At 47.5% G+C, this 24,436-nt stretch overlaps 1 protein-coding gene across 2 annotated transcripts in view; it reads right to left on the bottom strand.

The window, feature by feature from the left end:
• Positions 1–24,436, bottom strand: part of PKNOX2 (PBX/knotted 1 homeobox 2) — a 640,658-nt gene that overhangs the window by 539,952 nt on the left and 76,270 nt on the right. For both annotated transcript variants that reach the window (XM_075073480.1, XM_032767003.2), the window contains exon 2: positions 23,936–24,008. The gene's annotated coding sequence lies outside the window, so the exon portion shown is untranslated. The remainder of the gene's footprint in view (positions 1–23,935; positions 24,009–24,436) is intronic.

Raw genomic sequence — 24,436 nt, forward strand, 5'->3', positions numbered from 1 at the left:
TATAAGTAATTTGTAGCAATAATCTAATAGTAACTGAATTATTTAGAAATAACTATGGAAATCAATTACCTAGTAAACCCAAGGCTAAGTTCAGTTACTCAGTATTCATTGTGGGTTACTGAGCAGTGCTACTGTAGACTGTTGTTGTTGCTTAATAAAATTGTTCACTAGCTCAGCTGCCAACAGTCCAATTAGGTCAGGGCAGTCTGGATTTTTCAGAATCTGTCCCAGAGAAATGCTCTCCTGGCCAAAGTCCTGGGGCTGTGCTGTAACTGTGCCTCTGAAAAAGACATAGGGGTCATGGTGGATAACCAGCTGGAACATGATCTCCTGGTGTGAGGCTGTGGCCAAAAGAGCTAATGCATAAACAGGGGAATCTCACGTAGCAATCCTGTGTCCAGTTCTGCTGTCCCCAGCTCAAGAAGGTTGTTGATGAACTGGAGAGAGCTCAGAGAAGAGCCACGAGAATGATTAAAGGATTAGAAAACCTGCCTTACAGCGATTGAGCTCTCTGAGTCTATCTATTTAGTTTAACGAAGGGAAGGTTAAGGGGTTATTTAACTACAGTCTATAAATACCTACGTAAGAACAAATATTTGATAATGGGCTCCTCAGTCTAGCAGAACAAGGTATATAACATAGTCCAGCAGCTGGAAGTTGAAGCTAGTCAAATTCAGACTGGAAAGAAGAGGTACATTTTAAGGGTGAGAACTTGCCACGGGTTGTGGTGATTATCCATCACTGACAATTTTTAATCAAAAGGGGATGATTTTCTAAAGGATCTGATCTATGAATTATTTTGGGGGATTTCTCTGGGGACAACCAGAGCTGGCTGCTGCTGAGGAGAGAGAGAGGCAGCCAGCAGAGAGGACGGGAGGGACTACTGGTCTGCCAGGAGAGAAGTCTGTATGGGACCCATAGGTCTGTCTCTCTGTCTCAGGGCAGAGGGTGAGGACATCAGCTTTTGGAAGGAGAAGAAAGGGAGAAGCGCCCATATGTGGGGAAAAGAGAGGAAGTAGGGCCAGAAGCAGCCCTGCACAGGCAAAGGCAGATTAAGATTTATTGGGGCCCTGGGCACAAAGAACATTTGGGCCCCCACACCCTGGGGCACAGAGCTGTCAGGAGGGTCATGCCTGCCCACTTTTTAACATGGTAGCCTCAGGCAACCAGCTTTGTTCCCTTTGAAATGGCAGGTGTAGAGTGGTGGTGGCATAGGTGCACTTTGTGAGGGGATGAGGGCCACTGCCTCCCAAACCGACAGCCTCAGGCCAGAGGTGACAGGAGGAGCAGTACGCACATGGTTGCTGCCTCAGGCAAAAAGCCCAGGTGGCAGTAGGGTCAGCCTATGACCAGGAGCAGGAGGAACCCGGTGGGGGCAGCCTGGGAGCAGCGGGACATCGAGGGGGCAGCCTGGCAGCAGTGGGACTGGGCCCAGCAGTGTAGCAGCTGTGGGACCCAGCAGGGGCAGCCTGGCAGTAGGAGCTAGGCGCAGGCACTCAGCGAGCCCATGTGGAGTGTGGCAGCCGTTGAGGCCGGGCCAGTAACAGCAGGACCGGCGCTGGAGGCGCCCTCCCTGCCTGGCTCCTTGCTGCCTGTGACCTTCCTGGGCCCCCCACCACCTCCCAGCCAGGGCAGAGTCTCCTCTCCCCATAGAGTGAGTCTGCTGGCCCCAGGGACAGAGCAGGAGACCAGACTGGAGCCCCCACCCCTGGATTCCACCAACAGTGGCATGCCCAGGGGCGGGGACATGGGCCAGCGGCTTCTCTTGGTCACCCTGGTCTCTGCCCAAGGCAGGCTGAGGGTCCAGGACTCTCTGGGTGGCTCTGCCCACTGCCAGGCTATGGCTTCTGACCCAATCAGGAGGCAGGTCCCTGGGGGAAAAGAGGAGGAGCAGGGGTCAGGGCACAGCTCGGTCGCAGGTGGACCCCCCACTTCTACCCAGGTTCCAGCGCCTCTGTGGGGCCCCCAGATTGGCTGGGGCTCCTGGGCATGAGTCCTGTGGGATGTGTATTACTCCGCCACTGGTGGGGACCGGGGGAAGTCACGACGAGTGAGGGGAATGGGACAGAAGAGACAGGGAAAGCAAGGGAAAGCTGTCATGGGGCAGAAAGAGAGGAACCTGGCAGAGGGGATGGTGGAAGCACAGGAAGCTTCAGGGGGCAGAAGGGAATGGAGTTGTGGGCAAGGACAAGCCATGGGAGCCACATGTGGCACAGGAAGCAGAACTAGCCAATGGCAGGGCCAGGTGTAGCAGAGAAAGCAGAGCAGAAATGGCCGACACTCATTTAAAGACTCATCCTTTGAAAAATAGAGGAGTCTGGGGGCATTTCTGTGCATTCTACATATTCTCTTTCTCTGCCTTTCCCTCTCCAAAAGAAGAATGTATCTTAAATTTTCCCAAATGCTACACATCCTTCAAGGGCCTGGATCTTTAAACAGACAGCAAACAGGGGCTAAGTTACACACAGCCTGCCATGACACTCGCTCTACTGTGTTCAGCCTTAGAGATGAATTCTAGTCAAGTTCTGCTTAGAGAGGTCTGTCCTACTTCCATTCCCCTTTAAACAATCTCTCTCGCTGCAACCATGGGCACTGACCGACTTTTCAGTTCTTTTACTTAAGATGATACACAAACCTGTAGAACTCCAATGTACTTAACGTTTCACTGGAGTAATCCATACATTGTTTTCAGAACAGTTTATAATTGTGTTGGATAACACTCAGGGTCTGTTTCAGGAGCGTAAAGTAATCGTGCTTGCTTAGCTTGTTCTTTGATGGTTTCACTTTGCAAACCTAACCTGAGATCTTGATCCAAAGCCAGTTGAAGTCAACGGAAAAAGGACAGCCAAACACATAGCTGTGGCACATTCATTTTGAAAGGCTGAGTGGGTAAAACTTGGGATTGCCATATTAGAGCCCTGGATACTATGCCAAGCCCTGCCTGAAGGGAACATGTGAAACTTCTGTTCATTTAATTGTAAAAAGGGGATTGTATGGCAGGGTTGCCTGCAACATCAGGGGCCTGGACTCAGTCCTGTATTCTAGTGTAAAATGGGAGAATTACACAGAAATATTAACAGTGGTAAATGGAGGAGGTGAGATATTCTCTTGTGGGCTCCAGCTTACTGTGTCTTCCCATAGGCTACAGAGTGCTCGGACTATACTATGGTTTTGGGGATAGGTGACAATTCTGCCTTCGCACTAAAGATTAGCACAGGGCTGCTGGGAACAAAAGAATAGCTCCCTCCTGCACTGGCACGTATGGAAGCGCTCAGGCCTCCTTCCACCAAGAAGACTGAAGATTTGGGAGAACCAGTGACCTTATCTATCAACCCCACCCTATAAGGGACAAGATGCAAGGCTTGCCAGAGTAAGCAGGAAAGTTCCAGCCATGGCAGGGTTTGAGGGGAGATGAGTGGGCATTGCCTGGACCAGGTAATGTGGTTGGACTGAGGGAGATAATTTGGGGCACACAAGCTTTGAGACATCAAAGGCCTTTTCCTTCCTCTGGAGCGGGGAGTTCTGAGACAGAGCAGATCGTATAGAAAGTTAGCTACAGCCCATTAACCTCTTACTTGGGATTTACTGTGCCACAAAAGTTACTGAGTTTCACATAAAGAATTCAGCATAAAAGTAGAGTTGTCCAATATGCTGAGATATGGCATATTGAATACTAAATACACCCCCTTTACACTCCCAACTTCCAGCCCCCTATGGAGAAATCTTACAGAATATTACAGAGAAGGAAGATAGTCTATGGCATTCTGTGGTGGGGATATCATTCTCTAACTTCCACGGCATGGTGTAATAGTTCTGTCGCAACTGGAGACTGATATTTCTTATGTACTGTATGGTTTTACAGTAACTGCTAATGATAATGTTACTTAGCCCTTCTGCAGAGCTCTTTGGTCATAGATTTCACAGCACTTTACAAAATGGGTCTTGATCATTATCCCCATTCCCAGAGGGGAAACTGAGGCACACAGGAGTGAAGTGACTTGCCTGAGGTTGCCCAATAAGTTAATGGCAGACCAATGACTAGAAACCAGTTTAATTGGTCTAGAATCCTAATAGTTTCATCCCTATTAAATAGCGCAGGACTTTTCCGTAAGTGCAGTGTGAGCAATGCTTTCTATCGAGAAAAAGTTTGTACAGAGCTTTGAACATGGCAAGGCCCATATGAGCACAGAAAGGCCATGTTTTCCTTGGACGTCACAGTAGGTCTGCAGCAAAGCCAGGAGTGAGCCCAAACTCCTGAAGCCCAGCCCAGGGCCTCCCACTTTGCTAAAGGGGCACCAGCAGCTGGAAATCTGGTCAGTTGGAAAAAGGAGTTAAAGCAGTAGCCAGTGCTGCCCCGGCCAGAGCCTCCTGCTGACGGGTGTGCTGACCAGTCGCATTGTCCTATTTTAAAAATGTTTTCTCTCCCCTCCTGCTGCTTGAAAGACCCTGTCATAAACAGATAGTAGGAGTTAATAGAACAGAAGTACTTTATATCTCTTTTGACTGTAAAGGGTTAACAAGTTCAGTAAGCCTGGCTGTCACCTGACCAGAGGACCAATCAGGGGACAGGATACTTTCAAATCTTGAGGGAGGNAATCTGGAGGGAGGGAAGTTTCTGTGTCTGCTGTTAGTTTTTGGTGGTTGTTCTCTCTGGATTCTGAGAGTGCCCAGACGTGCAACCAGGTTTCTCTCCAATCTGTCCGATACAGGCTCTTATCAGTTCAGAATAGTGAGTACTAGGTAGATCAGGCGAGTTAGGCTTATATTTGTTTTCTTTATTTGCAAATGTGTATTTGGCTGGGAGGAGTTCAAATTTGTATTTTGCTGAAAGGATTTTAATATGTACTTGAATACTTAGGCTGGGAGGGTATTCCCAGTGTCTATAGCTGAAAGACCCTGTACCTATTCCATTTTAAATTTACAAAGATAATTTCTACTGTTTTTCTCTCTTTAATTAAAAGTTTCTTGTTTAAGAACCTGATTGTTTTTTTTTAATTCTGCTGTGAGACCCCAGGGGACGGGGTCTGGATTCACCAGGGAATTGATGGGGAGAAAGGAGGGAAGGGGGAGAGAAAGGCTAATTTCTCTTTGTGTAGAATTACTGTCTCTCTCAAGAAGAGTCTGGGAGGGGGAGAGAGAAGGAGGGTGAAGGTGCAGTTTCCTCTCTGTTTAAGATTCAAGGAGTTTGAATTACAGTGATCTTCCAGGGTAACCCAGGGAGGGGAAGCCTGGGAGAGGCAACGGTGGGGGAAAGGGTTTCCTTTCCTTGTGTTAAGATCCAGAGGGTCTGGGTCTTGGGGGTTCCCCAGGCAAGGTTTTGGGGGGACCAGAGTGTACCAGGCACTGGAATTCCTGGTTGGTAGCAGGGCTACAGGTTCTAAGCTGGCAATTGAGCTTAGAGGAATTCATGCTGGTACCCCAACTTTTGGACGCTAAGGTTCAGAGTAGGGAATTATACCATGACAGACCCACACAGACAGAAGAGCTGGCTGATTGCTCAGCAAACAGTGCAAGGGCCTACACTCAAAGGGCGTGAGATGCCTTTAGGCATCCAAGTTCAACATTTAGGGGTCACTGAGGTCCTCCAAACCCTTTCTCAGCTGCTACCTAACCCTGGAGGTGCCAACGTTTCTGCTGGCAAGGACTCAAAGTGCCTACATTTCCATCGGTGGGTACGCACAAAGCAGGTAATATATTTGTAGACACGGGTATGTGTCTGTGACACAGAGAATCCTTGAGAATGGGTCCCCTGTTCTTTGTAAACAGCTCTGACCTCAGACCGGACAAACTCATTATACCAAGCACCCATCTTACAGGATATTTATCCACAGGGATATCATGTGAGGTGTCTACAGACAGCTCGTGACTTGTCAAGATTCATAATCATTGTGAGCTGTGTGTACGGGAAGTATTGAAGGAACAATGTATTTATATTGAAAGTTGGCTTTATGGACTTGGAGAAGAAATTAATCACCAAGAGGTAATGGGCCTTGGGGATGGCCCACGCAAGCAAGAGAGAGTAGTTGTCCTCCCTAATCAACCATCGGGGTAATCCAAGGCTCAATTGAGCAGGCTTGCTCCCTCCCAAAACTATCAATGAAAAACCATCAGAGGCACCACTGGCCAACTGAAACCACTCAAATGGTGAAAGGAAGGTTACACCAGATAGAGCTTCTCGCTGGCTGTGAATAGGCTGGGAACAAAAATGCTATTTTTGGTATAATAGAGTGTAGGGAAGATGCTCTGTCTCCATTCACTGAGAAACTCCCCTGGCAGAGGGGAGTGCTTTCATGAATGGTTTGGATCCTAGTTACTGAGAAACCAGCCAGTTCTGCAACAGACTGAACTTGGTGGGGGAGGAGAAGAATCTACTTTATAGAATCCTAGAATGATAGGCTTAGAAGGGACCGCAAGGGTCATCTAGCCTAATCCCCTGCCAAGCTGCAGGATTTGTTGTATCTAACCCATCCAAGGCAGATGGCCATCCAGCCTCCTTTTGACAACCTCTAGTGAAGGAGCTTCCACGACCTCCCTAGGTGTCTGTTCCATTGTCCTACTGTTCTTACAGGTAGGGAGTTTTTCCTGAGATTTAATCTAAATCTGCTTTGCTGTAGTTTGAACCCATTGCCTCTTGTCCTGCCCTCTGTGGCAAGAGAAAACAACTTTTCTCCATCTTTCTTATGGCAGCCTTTCAAGTATTTGAAGACGGCTATCATACCCCTGCTTAATCACCTCTTTTCCAAACTCACGTGGCTTGGATTCCATCCCTTTGATCACCTTTGTTGCTCACCTCTGGATCCTTTCCACTTTCTCCACATCCTTTTTATACAACGGTGACCAAAACTGGATGCAGTCCTCCAGCTGAGACCTAACTAGCACCAAGTAAAGTGGTATTATCACCTACCGTTACTTGCATGCTCTATACCTCTGTTAATGTAACCTAAAATTGCATTTTCATACTTTGCAACAGCATCACATTGCTGACTCATGTTGAGGTTGTGATCCGCCACAACTCCCAGTTCCCTCTCAGTAGTGCTGCTACCAAGCCAGTTATCTCCCATTTGTACATTTGTTTTTTCTTCCCTAAGTGTAGCATCTTAGATTTGTCTTTATTGAATTTCATTTGGTTGTCTATAGCCCAGTTCTCCAATTTATCAAGATCCTTCTGAATCTTACCTCTGTTTTCCAAAGTGTTGGCAAACCCCCACCCCCATTTGTGTCATCTGCAAATTTGGTCAGTGTGCATTCTATTCCTACATCCAAGTCATTAATAAAGATGTTAAACAACACCGGGCCCAGAACAAACCCCTGTGAAATCCTACTTGAGACCTCCCTCCAATCTGACATCATTCCATTAATAGTTATTCTTTGTTTATGGTTGTTTACCCAATTATGTACCCACTTAATGGTAGTTCCACCGAGCCCACATGTTTCCTATTAGATAGGAAAGATGATTATTGATAAGTGTAGATGCATTTTATGAATTTGTATTGCATTGCAACCGCTTGTTTTCACTACGCTCTTGTTTCTAGTTAAATCCTTAGACTTTCTTAAAGAAACCCACTTTTGTGGAAAAACTGGCGTACGCTGCATCTTTGTGTGCAGAGAATCCACCACAACCCCTAGTGACTTGTTCAAAGGGCTAATTACTCTCACCATTAAAAATGTACACCTTATTTCCAGCCTGAAATTGTCTAGCTTCAACTTCCAGCTATTGGATCATGTTAAACCTTTCTCTGCTAGATGGAAGAGCCCATAATTAAATCTGTATTCCCCGTGTCGATATTCATAGTCTGTGATCAAGTCACACACTGACCTTCTTTTTGGTAAGCTGGTAGGCATCCAGCTCCCCGTACAATACATATGGACAGATAAAAGCAGCAGAGAATCCTGTGGCACCTTATAGACTAACAGACGTTTTGGAGCGTGAGCTTTCGTGGGTGAATACCCACTTCGTCAGACGCAGTGACGGCTACCCCTCTGATAATGGACAGATAGGCACCTGAGGGCTTGTCTACACTTACAGCACTGCAGCAGTGTACCTATAGCACTTAGTGAAGATGTTACCTCGGTTGACAGGAGAATTTCTCCCACTGGCGTAGGTGCTCCACCTCCCCAAGAGGCCGCAGCTATGTCAGTGGGAGAGGCAATCCTGTTGATACAGTGCTGCCTACACTGACGTTAGGTCAGTGTAACGACGTCAATCTGGAGTGTGGATTTTTGACGAAGTTATACCAAGGTAGCTGTCTAAGCAAGCCAATAGGAAATGCTGAGGAGAGCAGTGGGACCTAAAGTCCACCCTCAAAGGGTATGTCTACTCAGGCTCCGGGGATATAGGCTGCCAGGCTGTTTCACTGCAGTGTAGACTTCTGGGCTTGGGCTGCAGTCTGAGCTCTGGGACCCTCCCACCTTGCAGGATCCTAGAGCCTGGACTCCAGTCCGAGTCTGGAGGTCTACACTGCAACAAAACAGCCCCGGAGCCTGAGCCTCGCAAGCCCAAGTCAGCTGGCAAGGGCCAATCTGCAGGTGTCTAGTTCCTGTGGAAACATACCCTAAAGCAGTGGTTCTCAAAGCTGGTCCACCGCTTGATCAGGAAAAGCCCTTGGTGGACCGGGCCGGTTTGTGTACCGCCGCATCCACAGGTTTGGCCAATCGCGGCTCCCACTGGCTGCGGTTCGCCGCTCTAGGCAAATGGGGGCTGCGGGAAGTGACACGGGCCGAGGGATGTGCTGGCCGCCCTTCCCGCAACCCCCATTGGCCTGGAGCGGCAAACTGCAGCCAGTAGGAGCTGCGATCGGCCGAACCTGCGGATGCGGCAGGTAAACAAACCAGCCCCGCCCGCCAGGGGCTTTTCCTGAACAAGCGAGAGACCAGCTTTGAGAACCACTGCCCTAAAGGACTTCGGTACCTTCCTCTGCTGGGATTCACAGTTGCGAATCCTCTCTTGGAGTTAGGTGCCTAAATACCTTCATGGAAAAACACAAGAAGCTGGTTGTGTTAATACCACTCACTTATACCTAATAGCCCAGTGATTAGTGCACTCACTCATAGTATGTGAGTTACAGGTTCAAATCCCCTCTGCCTGATATAGAGCAGAGATTTGAACCCAGGTCTTCAAGTACCCAAGCCTACCCCCTGGGCTATATGGCATTGCAGGGTAACGTCTTTCCAGCTGAAGCTGTTCCACTTTGTATAATTAATTACTCATTAGACCAGATAGCTTGAGAAGAGCTCTATAACTCAGCAGTTAGGGCACTTGCTCCAAATAATATTTATTTATACATATCCTTTTGTGGCTCTATCCCTTGGGGGACAAGTGAACTAAACCCTGGGGCAGATTGGGCTGGCCCATTGGTTGCACAAACTGAGCTGGATTGCTTAATGCAACATAGTTTATTAGACTGTATGGTTAGGTAGAGAGCAATGCATGTGCACCATCCCACTGCTTGGCTGAGCCCTGCAGCTAGGACTGACATGAGGAGCCAATTATCATTAAGCATCACTGAATAAGTGTAGGGCGGGGGGAGGGTACTTACATTCCATCTAGGAATAAAGGAAACATTTATCTGCAAATAAATAATTATTCAATGGAAAAAACGGCAAAATTAACAACAAATAATTTGAGCAGCTCTAGTTCCAGCTGCATAAAAGCCATCCAGTGCAGTGACCAATTTTCAGTATCATTTCAGGGTTTATGATGTCATCCTGATTACTAATCACCAGCCAATGGACTGAGAATATGGCTTGCAGCTGTACAAGGCATGAGCTATTACAGCAAAGCCTGCATTTGCTGGGATCCACAGACAGCACCCCCACTCTCCTACCCAGACAATATTTGCAGCAACAGCTGAGCTGCCACTGCCTGATTTAGAAGCAAACATGAAGAAGCAGCAGGAATGAGCTCAGGAGCTTTCTGGCTTTAAAGTATCCCATAAGGCAGGGGATGTTGTTAGAAAGCCACACACACAGTCACATACATACCAGAAAGCAGCTTTTCAAGGTTTCAAAAGCTAATTTATTTCAAACCCAGTATTTGTACACAGAAATTCCTGTCTTTTCTTTGCACTGGAGTGGAAAGGGTTATTTAGCCAGAAGCAGAGAAGGATTCACAAACATTCCTCTAGCCTGCAGGGACAGTCACACCTACAGAAAGGAGATTTAATTAGTAAAATCTCGTTAGGCAAATGAAATTATCCGTAAGACAATACTCCTCTGGACAGGGGGTATGATTAAACAAAGCCATTAATTGAGAAAGTAGCTTCAGCAGCTCACTGAATTCATTCATCTTTGCACTGGCTCCATTTTACCACTTCAGGTTTGAGTTGAGTGGACTTTTGTGTGTGTGTGTGGGGGGGGTTAATGGAAAGATCCCTCAACCCTTTCAGAAATGCACGATTTAGGGCTTCAGACCTTTGCATCTCATCAGCAGGCTCGCCCTGCCAGATTTCAGCTAAAGTGGTTTGATTGCATAATATCTATTTGCATAATGTAAATTGCAATCTACTGGCACAAGAGATGGGAGACACAGAACAGCCATTATTTTTTTTACCACTCCACAAAAATTCTACATTTAGGAGGCAGATTTGCAGCTGAAAAAGCCTTATAAATGTGACTACAGCATACTGCGTTAGATCAGGCTGATTAAACTAGACTAAGAGAGTGCTTTATTTTGTTACACATTGCACATGCAAGAGAGTCAGAAGTTCAAGACAGATCAGTGGTCTGGTGAGGACCCATGGCTGGAGTCATAGATACATTGTGGCTTCTGCTAGAGCTGTCTTGATGGCTACTTCCGTCCAATGAGACTCTTTAAACACAAAAATATTTGGATATCTATATCCCTTGCTTAAAGAACTTATTCAAAATACTGCCACACTCTGCTAATGAGCTCTTCAGGGCCACCTCAGGTGTTTGCAGAGTGCCTAGCACAATGGGTCTCAGTTCCTCAATGGGGCTGCTGAGCGCTACTAGAACAGAAATGTTTATTATGAATCATAAGGCTAGTACAGTTTAGCAGCACTTAGATACATGGTGATACAGGGAAACCTAAGCTAGCTGAGAGTTGGATCTGCTGTACCCAGTCATTTCCCATTAGTTAAAATCTGGTGTTATAACAACTGATTAGAACAGAAGAGTGAAATGTAACTGTTTCATTACTATTTTGCCTTATTAGTATATTATGAGCTGATCTATAAAAATAGATGAGGTCATGCCAGGGAATAGCATTCCCTTTTCCAGGGAGTATTCCGGTATGTAAGAATGATAATAATTTTCTAACAAGTCTTATTTCCTCTCTGAACATACATTTAGAACAGCGGTTCTCAAACTAGGGCCTCTGCTTGTTCAGGGAAAGCCCCTGGTGGGCCGGGCCAGTTTGTTTACCTGCCGCGTCCACAGGTTTGGCAGATCGTGGCTCCCACTGGCTGCGGTTCGACGCTCCAGGCCAATGGGGGCTGCAGGAAGGGCGGCCAGGCACAACCCTCGGCCCGCGCCACTTCCTGCAGCTCCCATTGACCTGGAGCATCGAACCGCAGCCAGTGGGAGCCGCGATCAACCAAACCTACGGATGCGGCAGTAAACAAACCGGCCTGACCCACCAGGGGCTTTCCCTGAACAAGTGGTGGCCCTAGTTTGAGAACCACTAATTTAGAGTACTATATAGCCTCGTACTTGGCTATTTCTTGTCATTTTATTATAATCATTCAATAGTAATTTGTCAAAAGACAATAAGTATGATTCAAATATTAGTAGACTAGCTAAAATTTATATACTATTAAATGTAAAAAACTAGCACTAAAGCAACAGTAAGGTTGTGAGATCAAGCATTCAGTAGCAAGAAATCCCAAAGTTGAGGTTGTTCCAGCAATGTTAATAAAAATTGTTTCTTGGTGATATTAGTAACCAAGGGTAATTCAGAAAGCCGTACAGTTTGAGAACTAGAAAACAGAACACATGTGCAACATGATCAGGTTAATGTGTCCCAGTAATCTTCTCTCTCTGGAATTTCCTGACTTCTGAGTGCTTCATCCCTCAGGTTTAACCTGACTTTAATGCTTTATTTATTTCATTTGGCTTTTGAAGGAAAAGGAAGTAAATTTTCCATCTAAAATTTTCCAATTTTTCTAACTGAGAAATAGAAAACCATAGACAGACTTTGGAACCATCTCTAACTGTCTCCCAGGAAATCTGTCTGTCCTAGTTGTTTAGATTCCTTTATGTGCCACTGCTGCTCCCACATTACCCTGAAGTGTGGTCTTACCCTTCATTCACAGGTGTTAGCAAAATGTTCAAAGGAGGCCTAGCAGTTTGAAGACTGAACTCAACTTGGATTTTTAATATGTGTTGGTTTCAAATTTATCCTACAGCACAAAATATCAATGCATTTTGCAGCCTGAGGCAATAGCCTCCAAGCCATGATGTCAATGCATTTTCCTCTCAGTTACAATAACTTTCTTTAAAATATCTGAAGGCATTGCACTAGGGGCTTTACCTGCACCTGTGACCTTCACCCCAGACCACAGCAGGATGCTGACAGCACTTTCTGGGATAGGAGGAGACCTGGTCAAAAATTTTCCAACAGAACAGTTTTCAATTGGAAAATACTGATTTGGCAAATCAAAACATTTCATGGGAATGTTTTTGCTGAAGTTTTCAATAAGAAATTATCAAAAAATTTTTTTTCAATGAGGTCAAAATGTTTTGTTTCAACTTTTATGTTATAATAAAAGTCAAAACAATAATGTTGAAATAAAATTAATCAAAATGAAACACTTTAACGCTGGGTGTTTTTCTAAAAGGGATGCTCTAGTTCAAACCGGGGGAATTCAGGGAAGTTCTCTGGCTTGTGATGTATAGGAAATAGGATCAACTGACCACAATGATCCCTTCTGGTTTTATAATGGACAAAGCTGTGAAAAACCCCTATCAAAAATGAAATATTTCATTTCACACAAAAATCAAGATCTTGACTTTTCGTCCCAATTTGGGACAAAACCACAATTTAAAAACTTGGAATTTCCATCCCATGGGAAATGCCACTTTTTGACCATGTCAAGATAAACTTTTTGGAGGTTTTGGCTTAGACAAACTTCAATCTCTGCTCAGAAGGATTGCTACCCTCTTGGCTCCCAGAAACAGAAACAGCCCAGAATGCCAGTTCAGAGTAAATAAAGCAAAGTTCATTTAACAGGGAAAAACAGAGAAAATCTACAAAAATGACAGTCAAAGGCAAAGCTTCATACCACTGAATAAGAAAACCACAGAGGTTGCAGGGAAGAGACAAAATCTCTTTTGTGCTGAAGTAGCAGGAGCTCACAACCTGAGTTCCTGCTTCTGAGCTCCCAGTTCAAGTTGCTTGCCTCCCTTCACCCCCAGCCTCTCCTTGTCTAGCATCCTGACTTTCTCTGCATGGCTCATCCATTCACCTTGCCTGACCAGTTTGGGGGTGATTTAGCTTTCACTCAACCTTCCTCCCAAGAGTCACCGAGCACCACCTTCATGCTCGATTTCTCTTCAGTAAAACTGCCGCTGTTGGGAGCAGCTGTCCACACTTTCAACCAACTGTATCATTCACTTGAGTTACCCGTGTAATGTACGACTCCACTGGGCAGTGACAGGAGGGCAGGGAGCAGATCTGCTGCTGCTCTTTTCCTCTTACAGAGGATGGTGATGGATCACCTACCACATTTGCAAGCAATTGGGGGACATCATTGGTCTGAGGTTCTGATGGGAACTTCAGCAACAGAGGCAGTTGGAGAGTGGATATTGGGGCGCACCAATAGCCTTTGTTGGAGAGCCCACAGTGCTGACCTCAGTCATACGCCCCTACTGTGTTACTAGGGACTGTGTCCTACAAGGGCTGGTGCCATGACACACTGGACACCCCATGAGGTCCTGAACTCCATGCCCAATGCTGCGAGCCTTTTGGAGGCTCAGTACATACGTGACTGCTTACAGCAGCCAGTGGGTGAGCTGATGTTCTCTTTACGCCAACACTCCCCCCAGCAGCAGAGAGTTTAATAGACATCAAGTTCAAACCTTTGAAAAGTTGTACTTTAGCTATACAAAATGAGGTATCAATTTGGTCTGTCAGCCAGGCTTCTCTGAGGCCAGCAAGCAGGTTGAAAGTTTTCATGTGAAAAGTTCCCGCTGGGAATATGTTCAAATTAATATGTTCAAATTAACATTTGTGTTTGAAATGTCTGGGAGTGGTAGGATGCTGGTTTTGGGAGCCACTCTAGTAGCCTCTAACTCAGACTGTCAACCCCCCACATACACCTCAAAGGGCAGAGCAGGAAGCCATCTATAGGACAGTTTTCATGTGTCTTGTCGGTCTGAGCTGTCACTGTTCTCTGCCATTTAACATCGCCCCTACCCTCTCACCTCCTCGATACATTTCCCACAATATTCAGCAATGGACGTTGTGTCCATCAATTGGCCCGTCTTATCTGTGGAATGAGCTTGGTCTTCCATAAGAGCAGCCCCTATGCTCCACTCCAAGCCACTATCATCAATGGCTCCTGCATTGTCCTCACTTCATGCTAGCCTGATAAACACCGTCACCTCCAGCCAAGCCAAAGGGGCTTGCTCTTCTTTTAAACACTCTAATTGCCATCTGTTTGAAAGACTATAACTAGGGTCACCCTGCCGAACCAAAAAACACGCCCCCCGCCCCCAGTGCCACCCTGCTGAACCAAAAAGAAAATCATCGCCCCTAGAGTGCCGCCCCGCCAAACCAAAAACAACAACAAAACCCGAGCGCGGCCCCGGCAAACCAAAACCATCAACAACAACAAAAACCTGAGCGCCGCCTCGGCAAACCAAAACCATCAACAACAACAAAAACCCAAGCGCCACCCTGCCAAACCAAAACCATCAACAACAACAACAACAAAAACCCAAGTGTCACCCCGCCAAACCAAAAACATCAACAACAATAAAAAAACCGAGTGTCGCCCCGCCGAACCAAAAACAACCCCCCCAAGCACTGCCCCGCTGAACCACAAACACCCCCCCAGCGCCACCCCCCTTAACGAAAAAGGAAATCACCCCTCCCCCCAGAGCACCACCCCGCCAAACCAAAAAGAAAATCAACCCCCACCCCTGGAGCGCCACCCCACTGAACCAAAAAAAAAACCCAAACCCAAGCACCGCCCTGCCGAACCAAGATTGGCCGCCCCTTATAACGTGCCATGCCAAGCACGTGCTTGGTTGGCTGGTGCCTGGAGCCAGCCTTGACTATAGGGATGGTTCAGGATCAGGCAGGTACAAGGAGAAGGAGAGCTTTGTGGGGAAGAAACACAGCACAGTTCTCACTTATAAGCTTGAAATAAGCTCCTGTACATAACATCCACTTGTGCCCACCAGTCTCTGTCCTCATTGTAAGCAGGTTTAGTGTTAGAGTAGAAGAATGACCCACCTGATGTAAAAGATGGGAGAAATGCACAGGCAGCAAGTAATTAAAAAAATCATTCCCAATTAAGTCTTCATGAAATCCCATAAAGAGGACTCTGCTGGAGCGCTGGCTTGCAGTTGGAGCAAATAGTTTCTGGAACTCCTCTGCCAAAGCCTCATGGGATGATTGTTCTATTTGCTTTATGAGCTGCATCTAAACTGGCTGGACTAGGGCAACAAAGAGCCTGAATCAGTCTGCATACACTGGAGAGCAGGACAGATGAAGAAGAGGTGGGAAGTAGCACAGCTGAGTTATAAAAGGGAGAGGTAAATATCCCCATTTCCCAGGTTCAGCTCTCTGCCTCTCCAGATGGAAACAACAGCACAGCTTAGTGGGGAGCATTACCATTAATGAGAGGAAGCCTAATCATACTCCACTAGGGAATGATTAGGGGCACAGAAATCCACATGTGGGACCGGAGTGCTGCAGGATTAACAAATCCTGCACTCAGAAGCCACACACCTCTTCTATGTCTGACCTAATAGCCACAAAATGAGGCATCATTTAACCAACTGTGGGCAGGGATGGCTGAGTTTGGGGACTGATCCTGCTTCAACTGAAGTCAATAAGGCAAGATCAGGCCCTTCAAGACCCTTGAAATAGAGTGTTATTTTACAGCGGGCAAGGTACTTCGCAGAAGACAAAAAGAGATACAGTCCCTAAATCAAAGAGTTTGCAAAACAGTGACTTATTTCAGACTAAGGAAACAACAAAAAAAAGAATCAATGTAAAGTCTCCAGAAGCAAGGGGTTCTCATTGTGTAGCTGAACTGAAACACAGAATCATTGTTGCCTTAGAATTGTCTCTGAAACAGGCAGGTGCAGTACACAAAACACATTGGAAAGATGCAGTACACAGAGCACAGTTACAGAGCTACATAAATCAGTGTGAGGAAGTTCTTGACTGAGTTTTTCCACATCCAAATCTTTCCTCAGACACACGGTCAAAGGGAGCTTTGGAGAAGTCATGTAGACATGGGACTCAGCTTAGGAGACTTTTGCTCCATAGAGTCGTGAATGGGTTACTGTTATCCATAAAGTTACACTTTGTATCTGGGATAATTAGAATAGAGCTAATCTTTATTTACTGAATAATTCAAATATAACCAAAACAAGATACTGATGGAATATTCCCCATTATTCAGCTGTTTCAGATGCTCGCCTGTGGATCAGGACAACAGAAGACAGGGAGCTTATCCCGCTCCGAGAGACTCGGTGGTAGGTGGCCCCTGGCAATGACACCTCCCCAAACTGGCAGACACCTGTGGCCAAGAGCAGTTCCCCATGCTGCCCAGGTAGGCCCACTTTCCTCCGCCTCCTGTCTACTGGCGTGCTTGATGGTCCCAGCCAGCAGCCTCTCCTCCTGTGGATGTAGATGGGAACACTCCTTCCATTCAACTGCAATTTGGTATCTTTGGTGTATACCCTCTATCCACCTTTATGTAATAGCTGGTTTACTCATCAGGCCCTGGTCTTTTACAGTTCCTACCATGGTTAGATGGCCACACTGGTGCAGGCAATGGGATGACAGCAATTCTGGGTCACTATGTTCAGGGAAGAGCAAGGTTTACTCTGGTTCTCAACTTATTTATCATTGTGGGCCATATATGTGGCCCACGTGTTACCTGGACCGCAGATGCTGGGTAGCAGGGCAGCGGCAGTCCTGACCCCAGCCCTGGACCCCTGGAGCTCAAGGGGCTGGCCGGCTGCCTGCCCTGGACCCCAGACAACGCATGGCTGGCCAGGAGCCCGGGCCTCCAACCACGTGGCTACCCCAGATTCCGTGGGGCTGGCCAGCAGCCTCAACCAGGACCCCCACCACACGATGTAGGCTGGCAGTCTGGACCCCAATCCCTCCGTGCTGGGTGGCGGAGCAGCCTGGACCCCACTCCCACTGTGCTGGGTGGCGGGGCAGCCCAAACCCCACCGCGCTGGGCAGATGGGAACCTGGACCTGCCTCACGAGCTGGCCTTTAGCACACAGGTGAGCTGGCCCGCAGCTGTGTGCTAATTGGGCCATGTGAAGCCCGTGGGTTGACAACCGCTGCTCTAGATGGAAAACACAGGGGAGACATTACATCAGGAGCCAAGTGGTAGGAACCATAGGCACCAAGTTTCTAATCTGCCGGGGGGGGGGGATGCTCCCCCATGGCTTCACCCAGGCCTGGCCCCCACTCCACCCCTTCCCCCAATACCTCACCCCTTCCCTGCTTCTTCCCATACCTGCCCCGCCCCTTCTCCTCTTCCTCCTCCTCCCATCCCTGCATCGCCTCTTCCCTGCCCAGTTCTGCCCCCTCCCCCAAGAGCACTGCACCCTCGCTCCTCCCCACCAGTGCCTCCTGACACTGCGAAACAGCTGATCCGCAGCAGGCAGTAGGCACTGGGAGGGAGGGGGAGGCACTGATCGGTGGAGCCCGCTAGCGGGGAGGAGGGGCTGCGGGGAAGGGGAGGTTCTGAAAAGGGGCTACCAATTGGTGCTAAGCACCCACCATTTTTTCCTGTGGGTGCTCCAGCAACGCAGGCAGAGAGGGCATTCAGGTGCCACCAGTGCAGTAAAGTCCCCCCCAAACTCCAGCACAATGCCGTGTGGCTGAAGAAAACCTTCCTCAGACCCATCTGGAATCCTGGATGCTCTGTCTAGGGTAGCCTGTCAGGACAGCTACCTGCAGCATGGGAACATCCCAACTCAAATCACAGGAGATGGTGGCCTGTTCCAGATAAGGGGAACGTTGTCACTACCCACATTCTTACCCCATTCCCTGTGGTTACTCAAGATGTGTGCTTTGATTTTCTCACTTGAATCTCAGTAGAGGGGCTAAGGAAACAGCCTATTTATTATACGTTTGCAATGATGACAAATAGCTTCACTCTGTAACACGACAGTCGGCTGACCCTCCATCATTCAGCCCCATCCTTGTATCAAAGCATGTAGGGACAGTACCACGGCAGGTGAGCTCCTGCATCTTAGGTAAGCTGCCAGACAAATTCAGCAGCAAGATTCAGCAGGTGGATCAGCGATAAATACCAGCCGCACAGGCCACCTGTCTCCTTCAGGATTTAGTCCTCAAAGTCCTCCCAGAACAATGCCTCCACCCAGCATACCATTGAAACTGCTCTAAAACCTAAACCCCGGACTGGGCTGTCACCTCAGCCCTGCAGTGACTGGGAGTGTGGAGGTTACCGCACCAAACAGCTCCCCTTCTGTCTCTGGTGTTTCCTGCAGTCCCTCAGCCCTCATTCCCTCCTCTGAGCACCTGTTCAAAGAGACGGAAGAAGCCAAGTTAGAGTATAACCTCCTGATGACCAGTGATCACACTCTCACTATACTGCCTCATTTCAACTTTTGAGCTCAATTTTTGGTTTTAGGGGTTTTTTGAAGCTCTCAGGACTGACTCTAAAATCTCAGAAACTTCAAGGATACCTCACCCAGGGGGGCCCATTCTTCATAGCCAAATAGATTGGAGAAAAGCCTTCCTACCTGTCATTGTAGACAGGCATGGCTGTCACACAGACCTGCCCCGGCACCAGAAGGTGAGCTGCCTGACTGGCCATTCCCTTCCAGGTGCATGGTGACCTTGGGCTCCAGACTCAGGCACACATGGCCACTGGTGTGAGAAGAATGAGAAGTGGGTGGAAGGCTCACTAGTGCAATCACATTGTTTCTGAACAGTGCAGAGGAAAGGGTCACATTTTGTCCGTTAACTCAGGACCCTGCAGGATCTTCCTTACTCCCTGCAGCAGAGGCGCCAACTTTCTAATGTGCTGGGGGAGGTGCTCAACCCCGGGATCTATCCCAGACCCCACCCCCACTCCACCCCAGATGCCAAGGCCCCACCCTGCCTCTTCCCACCTCCACCCTGCCCCCACTCCACCCCTGCCCCACCTCTTCCCATCTCCTTCTGCCCCCTTCCCTGAGCGTGCCCCGCCCTTGCTCCTCCCCCTCCCCCTCCCCCTCAGTGCTACCTGGATGCTGCGGAACAGCTGATTTCAGCAGATGGGAGGAACTGAGAGGGGGAGTTGCTGATTGGCGTGGATGTCGGTGGGTGCTCAGCATTCACCATTTTTTTCCTGTGGGTGCTCCAGCCCCAGAGAACCTATGGAGTCGGCACCTATGCCCTACAGTGCTGGCTGGGTGAGAGGAGAGCCTTGCCCCCGCCCTCTCCACAGGGCTCCTGGCAGCTGTGAGCAGGCAGGCTTGTTTTCCAGCTGCACCTAGCCAGAAGATTGTGAATATGTCTTTCAAATGCAGGGACTTTGTTAGATGATTTGCCTTTGTCACCTCGAGGATGGGCCCTGCAATGTGTTCTTGATGGCGCTACACCTTAAGCCTAGCTGAAACTCAAGCTGATGCCGAATGTGCAGGCTGCTTGTAACAGGGTGCCTCATGATGGCAGCACAACGCATGAGCAGTCTGCCTGTGGCTTTCTGGGTGGAGCTCCAGGTGTTGTCTTTGACCTGCAAAGCCCTAATCAACTTGGTACCTGCCTTCTTGAAAGACCACCTATCCCTGTGCCACATGGCCATGGCTGCAGTCAGATGCCCCTCAGGTCAGAAAGGGGCGGGGGCTGCTTTCCTGTGGAATGCTTCTCCCATACCCAGAGCTGGCTGACCTTCTGGGTGCGTCACTACACCCATGGGACTGAGTGGCCATTGGGGGAGTGCAAAGGCAGCGGAGGGAGGGATTTTTCTTAGGGGAAAGTTGCAATGGGGGGCGTGGGCATATGACTGGGGATGGCTGAGATGTTGGAGGGCAGGCAGTTATGCTACAGCTTTAGACAATGCATATTTTTAGCTCCTATTACTGTGTTTTCAAGTGTCCCTCCGGGGTGCTCAGAGCTTTGGTGCTGGGCTTCCTCTACACTGTAGTCGAAATAAATCATGGCCAGGTTGTGGCATACCTGCTGCTCCTGTGCAGGACAGTAAGGGACGGCAAGGCAACCCTTTACTCTGCAGCACCAGCTACCCACATTGTGTGGGAGGAGAACAGCCTCCACAGTGGCACTATTCCCCGTCTCTCCCTGCGTCCCTGTGCCATGAGCAAACCAGCTTCCCCAGACCCAGGCCCTTCACAAACCACCTTCCTTGGAGCAGGGGGACCCAGGCAGCAGACTGTGACTCTCCAAGCTGTGCTCCGGAATGCTGTAAGAACACGCTGCCCTGCCTTGGGGCTTGTGGCAAAGCCAAAATTCAATCCTAGTGATGTAAATGACAGAGAATTTGCTAACACTCCAGGTGAACTTAATCCCCACAAGTCACTTGTTTTTCAAAATCAGACAAACAACCTCCCCCTGAAAGGAGAAATAAATCAGTGGTGAAGGAAGACACATAAAACAAGTGCCCCCTCAGATCAGTTGTTGCTAAGCAATATATTCTCAGTCTCTAAGAAAGAGAGAGGTCACTGCTCAGCAATAAACTAAGCCTATAGGACATAAACTCGTGGGTGATGTAGAGACACTTTTTAATGGAGAAACATTTTATAACCAAGCGACTCCTTCCTCTTCTGTCTGAGGGGCTAATGAAGAGGAATGTGTAGGATGCGATGCTGGCACCCAGCTATGGTCTCAGGTCACCCCAATATCCACAGAGCCTCTTGGAGAACATCCATAGTAATTCCGAGTTTCCCTGTGGGAAAGATGCAGAAAGCTCCTGAAGCCAAAGTGATAATCACATCAACAAACGGTATTACAGAACAAACACACAGCATGAGCGGGATGTCTGGAAGGCCAGGCTTTCTTCATGACCAGAACTAACGCATGAGTGTTCACCATAACTGGGCTGCACTATAATTACTCTGCTGCATCATCCTCCAGCATTCATGAGCTGAAGATACTGTTTGTGCAAGACCTCCCTCCCCCATCCACATATAATGGGGAGAGAGATTAGCAGCCAATGCCCAGTTTGAACATAATCTCCACAATTCCCTTATTTCTCAAAATCAAATGAACAACCCCCCTTACTCTCTTCCCCTTCTCTAAAACCTTGCAGAAGACTCCTGTGGCTTCAATGATCCACACAGATCCTTCCTCCACTAGCCCTGCAGAGACTCTCCCAGAAAGATAACAGCCTCAGGCCACTCTTCACACTTAACTGGATTCCCAGGGTAGCATCTGGCTCTGGAAACCCCATCAATGGAGAGCAGAGAAGACAGAGTTAGACATGGAGCTAGCCTGGAAGCATGGGATCTCTACATAGCTGGGCCTGGCCTCAAGCTAACACCCAGGGAACCTAAACTAGAGCAAGCACCAGCAAACATCTCTAGGCAACCTGGGGCTTGTTCCTGAACTAATATCTAATATCAAGAAGTATCGCTAAAAATTCTTGGCTATTATGGCTAGTCTGCTCCTTCAGAGACCTCCAAATAACTGAGGTACTTTACTGCAAAGATGCTGCCATAAACAGCAATGGGTGTTTTTTGCTCAGATCATGCAATGGGATACTATAGGACAAAGACAGCCACCTGCTTGGCCTTGTATACAGCCGTTCATTCAGGACAACCACAAGTTCACGGTCTGGAAGACTAAGTCCAGGAGCGAGCTCTATAGCGCAGAGGATAAGCCACGACTCCTAATCTTAGTTACACATTCCCAGCGCCTGGTGTTCTCTCCCACTCTGATAAGTGAGTGAGCAAAGCAAAACACAGGATTACCATCGCTAATTGACATGAGCCAGGCACGTACACAAAGGATCTGGGATGGGGAAAACCCTACAAATGATTCCAAAGATTCAGGCCCCAAGGAATTCTGTTTAAAGCTTACAAGTCCAGCCAATCATAATACTGCGTCAGACATTGCCATTACCAGCCGCCAGCGTCAGAGACTAGAGAGGCCTCGAATGAAGCACTGAGATTTTATCAAAGACCTAGAGGTGAATTATGACAGCCCAAGAGATGGGAGCAGAAATGAAGAATCAAGCAATTACCTGTACCAATCCACAAAATACCCTAGAAGTCACCACCAGGATATTTTAACACTTCAGCAAAGAAGAGTTGCACATCGAGATGGCCAGCTACAGAGTAGGACACAGAGGTCTAAGAATATAGGAATGTACATGGGATGGAGGAACATATAAAAAACGTAATCCTTCCATTGCCTGCTGTTCTAGAACTACCAACGAATAACATAGTAGCAGCTCATCTCTGAGTCCTTCACACAATCCTGACCTTTTCCAGGGCGTTTGTGCATATCACACCATTAGCATTACGACTGATTTTAGGTAGATGTGCAGAAGTTTCAGTTTCTTATTTTTCTGTTGAGCTGGATACTCAAGAAATCATGCATATGTACCACACGGACAAATGGACAGACAGATGTGACTGCCAAAATGAGGTGTCCTGCAAGTTAAAACCTTCAATCACTAACGCCGTCAGCACTGAAATCATCAAGCCATAAGGCGGCAGGGCTCAGTATGCTTCTTGCTCAGCCATCTGCATGATGTTATATGATATCAGGCTAGCTATTCTTATGATTTATTCAAATGCTCATTACAGGTAATCTATTTTTACACAGAGGTGATGATATTCGCTGATAACGGTTAATCATTTATAATTCCATGGACTAGTTAGAGCCCAATGTACTATTAAAGGGAATTCTACCAGGCGCCTTCAGAGATGCAGTAAATTGCCAAAAACTGAGTTTCGAATATACCTTGGGAGGGCTTAAAACTCCACATAAGGAAGTCAGTCTTGGCTGACACCCACTGAACAAACTCATCTACACTCATCCCATCATGGGAGAGAACGAGTGCTCAACTAGCCCCTCGCAGCAGGAGAGACGAGCTACAGGAGATCTGCCTCTCCTCTCCATCAGTCACCCATCTCTACTGCACCAAGCCACACTGGGAGCAGCCCCTGCCAGGGTGAGGTCCCCATGCCAAAGAATGCCACACAGATGGGTGGGCTTTTATAAGACTGTTTCTTATGATTCTGACCTGTGGCTGTCAGGAGTGTTTGCCTGAGAGCAGGTGTGGCCAGGAGATGTAACTTTTTCTGTAACCACACAGGTGATTGTATATAAATAGTGCAACAAGCAGCCACATAAATTATCCACAGGATGTGGCCTAGTCTCTTCACATACACACGAATGTCGGAACAGGGCAAGCCAGAACCTCTGTTCAGTGAAAGTGGTAGAGCTTGGCCCCTCACCTCCACACAGAGAGGAAATCTTTCTGCTACATGTGTCAGGTTCAGACTAGACAAACTTGTGCCAACCATGTACTGCAGTAGAGCTAATTACACACATAGTATATGAAGTCTACCTTAAAGCACAATCAATAAAGACTAATTAAATAGAATGTCATATTACAGGGCTCCTTTGTCACATGCAGACTAATCTAATTAGAATTTCGCTGTATTTTAAATCCTGACTAGTTCATTGTTAGATGTTTCATTACACAGTGCGGTGCAGCCAAATATCAAATTTCTGGCCTGATCTTTAACCTATAACCTCAAAGAAAAACAGGAGAAAATGTCAATCACAGTTACTTACAGTTCAGGGACTCTTTCAGTGGATCAGCGTGAAGAACAGAGGAGCCTCAGGATCCAACCCCAGACGGTACCTGCTGATATTTTAAAAAGGGTTTTTATTAGAGAGGAAATTACTAGAATGAGAGCAGATGTCAGAGCAAAAATTAACACCCTGGGATGGATGTGTCAGGTGGGATAAGCTCAACCTGGAACTCAGTTCCTAGGCTCAAAGTATGCACCTGTTGTGCTGTAAATCAGCTGACCAGGACGCAAAGGCTACAGGGAGCAAACTGCCACATACATCCCAACCACACCTCCTGTAGGGAGCAAGCTGCACCCCCAACACACTCTTCTGGGTAGCGCTGTAATTGTGTCCTTAAAGTAGAAATGGGTGAAAGTAAGAATTGCTTAATTAAATTAGGGCAATGTTGCTGTCCTGAAAATTTCTGTGCATTTTGGAGGCTAAAAACACCCTGTGTTAAAAGAATATTTTTCAAGTTGCAAAATCAAAAACTCAAAAGTT

Source organism: Chelonoidis abingdonii, chromosome 18 (assembly GCF_003597395.2).
Source record: "Chelonoidis abingdonii isolate Lonesome George chromosome 18, CheloAbing_2.0, whole genome shotgun sequence".
NCBI lineage: Eukaryota > Metazoa > Chordata > Testudines > Testudinidae > Chelonoidis > Chelonoidis abingdonii.